The 9,783-nt window shown below is 41.9% G+C and overlaps 1 long non-coding RNA gene across 1 annotated transcript in view; it reads right to left on the reverse strand.

Moving 5' to 3' along the window:
* Positions 1 to 6,108: 6,108 nt before the first annotated feature.
* Positions 6,109 to 9,783, reverse strand: part of LOC116087720 — a 96,466-nt gene continuing 92,791 nt past the window's right edge. The window contains exon 3 of the long non-coding RNA XR_004117583.1: positions 6,109 to 6,412. This is a non-coding gene — a long non-coding RNA (uncharacterized LOC116087720). The remainder of the gene's footprint in view (positions 6,413 to 9,783) is intronic.

The following is a 9,783-nucleotide window of genomic DNA, read 5'->3' on the forward strand; positions in this document are numbered from 1 at the left end:
ATACTGGCCAATAAAATGTGGAAAGAAATATCCCTAGAGCTGTAATCAATTTTTCTAGGAAACTTGACAATATGTGAGCCATCACAGGACTTAGGGAGTAAAGAGATCCTTTGTTCTACTCTTCTATAATATCAAAAGGATCTACCAAACAATGTGTTAGAATGTTGCTCACAGCCTCTTCCATGAAAGACATACCTAGAAACAGGTAACATTTGTAACACAGTATAATAAAAACAGAGGTTCCACATGGCCAAAAGAAAAATAACAGAAGACTTTGTGATCCCCTTCTCTTTGGCTCTCTGACACTCCCCACCCCAGATACTCACACACACACACACACACACACACACACACACACACACACACACACACACACAGGGCTAAACATCTAACTGACCTGAGTCACGGCTCATGTTGGAGAAGCTGTGTCCCCGATTCAGAGTACTGGTGCAGCTGAGCACTCAGTGCTAAGATTAGACCTGCTAAACATGAAGTGCTTATCAATATCACTGTTTTGCCTTCTAAGGACTGCAACAGAATCTAAATTATAAGACGTTATTAAAGCATAAAAATCTTGAGGGGGGGTTGGGAATGAAACCAACACCAAGGACTAAGGGTTTTGGCCAAAGAATAAGGTGCCCAGGATTTGTGAATCTATCCCAACTCTTGACTTCTGAGTATGGGTCCTAGGGTATGGATGAGAATAATTTTGTGCAAGTCATTTTTCAAATAATAAAAACCTCCTTGCTACTTGTTCCACTGAATCTACATAAACATTCATGTTAGATGCATCATTCCTGTGTGTGTCACTTAAGAAATAATTCTGCCAATAAGCACATATGTCCCAATACATTTTGATTAGCCAAGAGTAGAATTTTGTGCTTGCAGAAAAAGCTGTATTAAACTCACTTGGACAAATTCTATACATCACTCCAGGTATCTTGAGCAAGCAAAATAAGTTAATTTCATTTCTCCCTCATATCCTGTGGCACTTGCCAATCATATCATGACTCCCCTGTGACTCCTGCTCCTTCCTACTCAGAGTTCTGCCCTTGTATAGCTTTAATAATGATGCAATCTTTTAAAATCCTAATGAACCATTATTTCTAGAATCTTCTCTCATATCTTGGAAAAGCCATGTACCTGAGTTTCAGAGCAGCCACACGTTCTCTTTGGGCATCCTTCAACCCATCAAGCTTGCTCATAGAATCAGGATACTTTCCCACTAATCTGAAGCAGAGAGTACCTTACAGTCCTGATTGACCTTTTACCAAATGCTGCCGGTCAAATCTCTGCTTATAGATGACTTTAATCTGCTTCCTTGGAAGAGTGCGGGGCTTAGCAAACCATGTCTTTTAACAAGTTGTATGTGCCATATATTTGCATGCCAATCTTTTTCAGCACTGCAAAGAGCACCACCTCATGTTTCCATAGGACCAGTCCACCACACTAGTCCCGGCCACCACTTACCTTACAAAACCAGCATATTCAGTGACAGGTGAATACCTGGGCCACTAAGGTTTTATATTCACAGCAAATCAACAAGTATCATGTCTGTTAGGCACTCTCCATGAGATCAAAATAATTTTTAGTATTTTTTTAATTAACAAAAAGGAGAGAAGTAAGTTAATGTTGTGAAGGTTAACTTTGACCTGTGTTAATGCTGCAGAATGATTAAATCAGATTAAGTAATACATATATTCACATACTTGTTCTCTGGGATGCAAACATTTAAAGTGTACTAATCATGTCGCAAGTTCACTATATATGTGAGTAACCACAAACACCACGTTCTGTAGCAGACTTCCTGAACTTTGTCCCCTAACTGCACATTTGTTATTTTTGACCATCATCTGGTATACCATTACCCATTCTGGGTATATATGCAAAATATATGAAGTTAAATTGAAAAGGATATCTGCACTCTGGTGTTTGTTGTAGCATTATTTCCAATAGTAAAGGTAGAAAAACAACCTGATTGCAGTAAACGAGTTAATGGATAAAGAATGTGGCATGTATGTATAAGGTATCACCTGGCCTTTCAAAAGAACCTAGATCTGGAGAGACAGCTCAGCATAGAATGCTTTTGTAGAGGACTGGACCTCTGTTCCCAGCATCCACACTCCACATGAGGTAACTCACAATCACCTTTACCTCTATATTTGGTGGATCTAATCTCTGGGCTATTTGGATACTTGAACTCTCTCTCTCTCTCTCTCTCTCTCTCTCTCTCTCTCTCTCTCTCTCTCTCCTTCTCTCTCTCTTTCTCTCTCTCTCACATACACACACACAATTTAAAATAATGAAAATAAATCTTTAAAATCTCATGTATTTGGAATCTAGGACTCTTAAATCAGGACTGCTTGAGAAGGGCTTACAAGTTGTTACCGTGGAGATAAGCTGTCTTTACCTAGAAAAGCTGAGGCTTTAGCTCAAGAAACAAGGAGCAAGCTCATAAAACAATAAAAGACAACTACAAAATATAGTTAATTCTCAAATCTTGAATCAAGGTCCAAGTATACTACTAATGTCAGCAGTAAATATTACAATTGTGGGTACAGTGTTAGCTGAAGACATAAGGAAATATTGACATAAGTTTTCCCCTAAACTACGCATGGAGTTGAGTTAAGAAGACCTGTTCAAAGTAAGGAAAAACAAACTTTAGGGGTAGGGATGTTAAGCATCCAGGATTTGGTGGACTACACAGGGACAACCAAGTACATACATTATGAAACGCAAAATAAATACAGAAGAGTAAATATTTAAAAAGACGTTGCATGACGGTTCCTAGGGAACCCATTGATCCTGAGTAGAGAGAGGGGACACTGACAGACTAAAGAAAGGATTTCATTAAGTCAGCTTGCTGAACCTAGTTCCTGGAGTTTGTTACCTTAGTATCAGTGACAAAAAGGCAACCATGGCATTGAAAAGTCTCCTCTGGATCTCATAGGCATCTATAATACCAATGAGTCATACCAGTAGCAAAGACAATTCATAAAAGGCTGAACCACTAAAGCATCCCACTTGGGCAACATCCAGACAGGCACATCACCAAGGAGTCCAAAGCCTCGGTCTGTTGTTTACGTCTTATATATCTCAGTGTAGGGAGGGTGATCTTGTGAGAATCTCACAAGGATCTTGTGAAGACCTTGGGCATCTCTGGAGACTTCTACTCACTAAGAGAGAATATAAATAGACCAACATGCATGGGGTTTACGTAAAGATCATATCTGCTCTCACTGCAAATAGCAATGGTCATGTCCAAAAAGGCAGGAACAGATATATTTCATGCCTGCAGATAAATCAATCCCCCCCACCCAAAAAAAAACAAGATGGCTGACAAACATTATTTGTATTGTAGTGCCAGGGAAATGTTAGTGATCCCCCAAACTAGAAAGGAACTGATCTGATCTGATGCAACTCACAGCAGGGTCTTTATTGTATTGGAGCTAGCTCACCTCCCCTCCAATGCACCACCATCATGCAGGATGGTTTCGGTGATGGGGGAACCCCGAATATCTATCAGGGCAAGGCTTTATATAGTAAATAGCAAGCAGCAGGTAAGTGTGCAAGCATCTAATTGGAAAGCTACTGTGGCCTTTAACATAATTGGCTGGTGCTGGGAGTCATAAACTTAACTTCTGCTCTCCTCCACATTTGTGGTCATTAGGCAAGATGTGGGCTTATAACGGGGGGGAGGGTGCAGTTTTGGTGGGGGAATAATCTGGAGACGCTGGTCTTGTTGAGAGTGTAACCTGGAGATTCTGGTCATGTGGGGGATTAGCCTAGAGACTGGAGTTCGGCTCAGGTTTTGTTGGGGTGAGGGAGGGCAACTTGGAAATTAATTTTAGGTACCAGCCTGTTAGTTTACCTGAGCTCAAACTTCAGTCAGGTTCTCTAAAGTGAAGTCTGAACTTAAAAGATTTGGGCTCTCAGTATCAACCATACTACAACTCTCTAGGATCCAGGAAAGAACAACTCTTTCCCAAGTGCACTGTTTCAGGCTTTCAAATTTTGGGGCCAGGCAAAAGTGTCTGCTGTTACTGGACACCCAAAAGTGTCATCCCTGAGGCTCAGGACAAACCCCATCCGCTTTCCCAGACCTAAATTACTCTTGCCAACTGTCCTCATGTGGGCTCAAGGTACTGTGACCATGGCACCCACATGTGACTTTGAGTAGACCTGTTCTGCCCTCATTCTTCCTCCCATAACAGAAGTGTGCGAGGCCACCCCTTACGGATAGTTCCTTCACTTCGAAGATGCCATGTTTTGAGAGGACAGTAAATTAGCAGTAGAGGAGGAAATATCAAAGTTCAATATTTTATTTGCATTCTCTATTACTTATGCTGTTATGAGCTGTTATTTCCTATAGGCTGGGTTGACTCTGAAATTACTTGAGCAATACCATCTGATATATATAAAACTCACTGGGACAACTACCTAAACCACTCATTTCCAGCTGGGTTTAAGACAGCAGCGTTGTTTCTCTTTAGGTCTCTCTGTCCTTCTTATGGTTCCTATTCATGTCAGAAACATAGCATATGGGCATAATGGAGGATGATTTCATCTCACAGTTTGGTCCTGGCAACTAGATGGCAGCGTCTTGGCTGAGTCAATATAATTCAACTCCCCAGCCCTGACTTCCCCAACTGGCACTATGGGGGCATCTGTGCTGGAGGGACATGGGCAGAAGACAGTACCTATTTAAGAGAACATACCTATCAAATTGCAAAGGTGACCTGCATTTCTATGGTTACAGTGACTTGAGTGCTATGAAGTGGTAAGAGAAGAAGAAGAAAAAAAAATGTCTACAAGGTGATAGGTCACAAGCAAGAGAGTAAGACCCTGTCAACATCTGTAGCATACCCATTTATTAGTGTCTATCATAATAGTACAGGACCTTGACATCTGCTAAAATAGTCTTGTAAATAGACCTCCTGTACTGAAAAATCGCTTTTCAGTATCACTATAATTAATGCCTCTTGACAGTTTTATCATCCTTCTATTCTGTGTGCATATTCGAAGCATCCTCTGTGTTCAGGGCACTGTGCGAGACACTGCACTGTGCAGCATCTTCCCGCAGGACATCAGGAGGAGCCACTAGGAGTTCACCATTACCATCGGTGTTTCTCTCAGTTTGATTCTACAATCTTTCTTGCTCCATGCTTTTTCATAGTTGGCTATTTGCACCTTTTCAGAGAAGGTTCTATTGGTGAATATTTTCAGTAATTTACTTTAAGAAAACAGGAATACTGAAAAAATTTTAAATGTTTTCCCAAAGTTCCCCACTCCTACCCCTGCTGTGCTTCTGATCAATGCTCTTGGGGAGCTGCTTATCCTCCCTGTGAATAGGTGGTCCAAAGGAAGGCATTAAGCCCAGGATGCAAGGAAGTGACTTTTCCCAGGTTCCCGTGCTCATTGCTCTCCATAGGACAGGAAACCTAGCAGGGCACTTCCTGCATGCCGTGAAGATGAACACGTTGTGTTTCTACAGATCTATGAGCAACATTCTCCCCATTATTTTTATTTCCAAATACCGGGCTTTCTAATCCCTGTGTATTCGGTGAAAGACCCAGAAAGTGCAAGCCCTGCCCGACAGATGCAGAGCTACTCAGCAGCGGCAGCTTTAACATGTAACCTTGGTAAGGCCTTGCAACCCTTCATTGCCCCCATCCTGGGAAAGCAAGCGTTGTAACAGAAAAGGCATAACCAGACTGACAGAGAGGTCTGAGGTGACAGCTCACATCTGCCACTTCTGGGTTGAGATCATTTCCTATTACTCGATGCCAAGACTTTACTGGCACCTTTTCAGTTCTTCATAAAATGGGATTACCATCAAAATATCTACAGTTCAGCCCACTGGTCAAAGGCCGTTGGCAAGTCTGTCACTGTTACTCTCAAGCAGAAACTGTGAAAGACCAGGGAAAACACTATATACAGGCATCTCTGCCATACCTGCTTCCAGAACCATGAATATCAAGTCTCTTATTCCCTCTCTCTTAAAGCAGTGCTAACACCCAGGAATTTAACTCTGTTGGCTCTCTAAAGATAGAGACCCTTCTTGATTCCAGAAGGAAAAAGGAATTCTATGCTGATTAGCTTCCTCCTCTTCAGTCTGTGTCGCCAAGGCTGGTCCCACATGTGCCATTCCATAAAGCCTCCCAAACCCCTTTACAAGTGATGTCCTTCTGAAACCATTGTTTGCTCCTCAAGAATTTTAGTCCATGGGCCACAGGAAAGAGCCTACGAAATTGTCCGTTGTGGGGCGGTAGTCTGGGCAGGCAACCTGGTCCAGGTCTGGAACTCCGGAGACCCGGTGGGTGGTAATTTCTGCCTGCATGGGACACAAGGTGTTCGACCACACCTCCTGGGCCCCTGGCTCCTGTTGCAGTCATAGCCTCCCCACAGCCTCCTGCAGGAGAAGTGGGAGATATTGGTCATGTATTAGCAGCGCCAAGCTTTCTTACATGCAAATAAGGATTCCCCAAACTCTCAGACCAAACCAATGAGAGGCACCTACTGCTAAACCCTGAAGCGCTCCCCAAAACTGTATGTAAATCCTATCCAGGGAATTAAAAGTGTGCGAGCACTACTCCATCGTCTGAGCCTTTTCCTCTAAGACAGCAGAGACGGAGGTGAAGCCCACTGGAGCCGCAGAAGCAGCAGAAGCGACTCCTCCCTGCCCGTGCTCACTTCCCTTTGCCGGAACTCTCGCACCAGGCTGGGTCAGAGATCTCTGTGAAAGCCTCTGGTACACAGGCCCATAGTCCTTTTTAAAAGGTGCCAAAGAGATGCTGATGCTGGCATTTCAGAGATTAGACTTTGAGGAAGACTGATATAAGTCATCTCCAGACACTATTAAAGAAACAGATAACCACAAATAAGCAATTGCAGTATGTACCAATCACAGGGCACTGTAGCCATTCTTTCCATTGTTTGTGTCTTTCCCTGAAATACCTTGGACATAAACATCAAGGCTTCTAATAACGTAAATGTATACTGCTTGTGACCAATAACTTCTGTAGTCATAACTGTCACTGTCATTAATTTCATATTTTTATATTTGGATTCATTCAGAAATCAGAAAACATTTTCTTTAAAAGTCAGAGAATACATTTTTGAGAGGTGTCAGTGACCTTAGATCTGTGCTACAAACTCTGAACTCCACCTTGGATATAGGACAAATGCAACCTAGGCTGAACAAAACAATAGCATCAGCTATAATTCAATACACCTTTAAGTCCACAAGCCATTATTTATCAACCTCTGTCATCACACTCATTGTACATGGGAAGACATTAAAAGAAGGATGTGAAACCTTTATGATGTGAGGGACTTAAATAGGAATCCAAAAAAGGTGTAAGATTGTCATTCTTGGCTCATTGTTGTGCCCAGGGTGTGTCCTGTTCCATTGTAGTTCACCTTGAACCCCTAACCTGAGACCATTCATAAGTTACTCTATCCCTATATCACTTCACTCTTCTGTTTACTTATCTGGACCTGCTGTTCATCCCATTGCCTTTTTCTTCATTTTCATGCAGTCTTATTATTTGTCTTGTGCACCTTGGCTTGACTCTGGAGTCTCACTTTTAAATTGTGACTCACAGAGACCTGTTTCAGAACAGCAGATCTTTGAATCCCTAAGAGTTCCCAGCTTTGGCTTCTCAGGATTCTGACATTTCCCACCTCTCTAACCCTCAATAGTGACTCTGTATCACAAACACACATATATCATATTTAAATATATATACTTTTACTGACATGTGATGTGGGATCTGAGAGTAAATATTAATAATTAAGTTTAGGACAAAAGAACCTTCGACTGCCTTAGACAGATTATCAAGGAAAGTAGGGGTGCCTGGAAATTGCTCCTTTTGAAATACTGTATCTTATGAATTTATTATTATTCAATAAATTTTGACATTGTGGCAATACACAAACATGTCACTCTATGTTTTTGACATAACACACTCACAATAATAACCAACGATGTTTTAGGGACAAGACATAGTCCTTTAGGAAAGGATGGTGAAGAAGAATGGGTAGTCTTGCAAAAAAAAAAAAAAAGCATCTTTCTTGACCTACTATCCAAGATAGTATCAAAATTCAATTGAAATTTAGCCTCTAATGTAAGATATTAGGAGACTGGGTCCTTAGTCTGACCATGGTCCTGATGAGACCTCTGGGAGATCAATGACATCAAATGAGAGCCCAGGAATAGAGCCTCTAAAGAAAAGAAGGTGTGATTTTGCAAGAGGAAAGAGAGTTGAGCCAGGCACTTCAGTTATCTTAAGCTGGTTTCAGAAGCTTCAGAGTTCCTCTAACCCCGGAAGAAAACTTCTACCAGATGCAATGGATTAATCTTGAAATTTCTAATCATCAGGACTGTGAGCTAAATAAGCACTTGTTCAGTTTGTGTTAATTTACCTATAGCAATAAAAAAAAAAACAATACAGGAAGACACCATCTCCTTTCAATGGCCTCTAATCATGTTCATACCTCAGTAGGGGAACCATGTGATTCTATTTAGGTCTGTCCAGGTTCAAATTCAGTCATTGACCCAGGGTGATAGGAAAGTACAGGTCCCAGCCCCAAAGTGTTTGGAAGAAGGGGGTCACTGCAAATGTGAGAAGTCAATCATATGTCCCTCCCTCCCAGGGGGCAGCAGGAGAAGATGAAGCTGAAGGAAAGAAATTAGCTTTGGTATTGTGAATCATTATACTTCAACAATGGTATTTACGATCAAATCACAGATAAGAAAGTAAGCAGAACAAATTCATTTTTGAATTCCTAAAGAACCTTGAAGGATGTTCTACACGGTAGACAAGGTAACAAGAGAAAGAAATCCACTCAATATTTTCAGTTAGAAAAAAAACATTGCAGCCCCCAGTAGAACAGAGCTGTGGATTCCACAAAGGACCACCCCTGCACAAGTGTCCTGTGCCTGATTGAGCATGTTACCCAGGCTTCCTCTTTTTTAAAAAAAAAATTAATTTATTTTTTGCACTCCCTATTCCATTCCGTGCCCCCTCTCTACATCCACCCTACAACTGCTAGACATTCTACACCTCGACACCCCACCCCCTGTCTCCATGTGGATTCCACAGGTCTTGGGACCTCCCCTTGAGCTGGATTTTGGGCCTGTTGCTGGACCTTCTTTTCCTCAGGCTCCTCTCCATTTCCAACCCTGAAATTCATTTTTTTTGTATCTTTTTTATTAGATGTTTTCTATATTTACAGTATCTCCTTTCCCAGGTTCCCCTCCAAAAGAAAAAATAAAAATAAAATAAAATAAAATAAGAAAAAAATTAAAAAAATCTAAAACTAAAACAATCCCCTCTTCCCTCCCCTCTCCCCCTGCTCACTACCCCACCCTCTCCCACTTCCTGGCCTTGGCATTACCCTACACTGGGGCATAGAACCTTCACAGGGCCAAGGTCCTCTCCTCCCATTGATGACCGACTTGACCATCCTCTGCTATACACATCCTGCTGGAGCCATGAGTCCACCCATGTGTACTCTTTGGTTGGAGATTTAGTCCCTGGGAGCTCTGTGGGTACTAGTTAGTTCATATTGTTGTTTGTGCTAAGGGGCTGTAAACCCTTAAGCTCCTTGGGTCCTTTCTCTTGCTCCTTCATTGGAGACCCTGGGCTCAGTCCAATGGATGGCTGTGAGCCTCTACTTCTGTATTAGTCGGATACTGTCAGAGCCTCTTTGGAGACAGCTATATCAGGCTCCTGTCAGCCAGCACTTGCTGATATCCACAATAGTGTCTGGATTTGA

Source organism: Mastomys coucha, unplaced genomic scaffold (genome assembly GCF_008632895.1).
Source record: "Mastomys coucha isolate ucsf_1 unplaced genomic scaffold, UCSF_Mcou_1 pScaffold13, whole genome shotgun sequence".
Taxonomy (NCBI): Eukaryota; Metazoa; Chordata; class Mammalia; order Rodentia; family Muridae; genus Mastomys; species Mastomys coucha.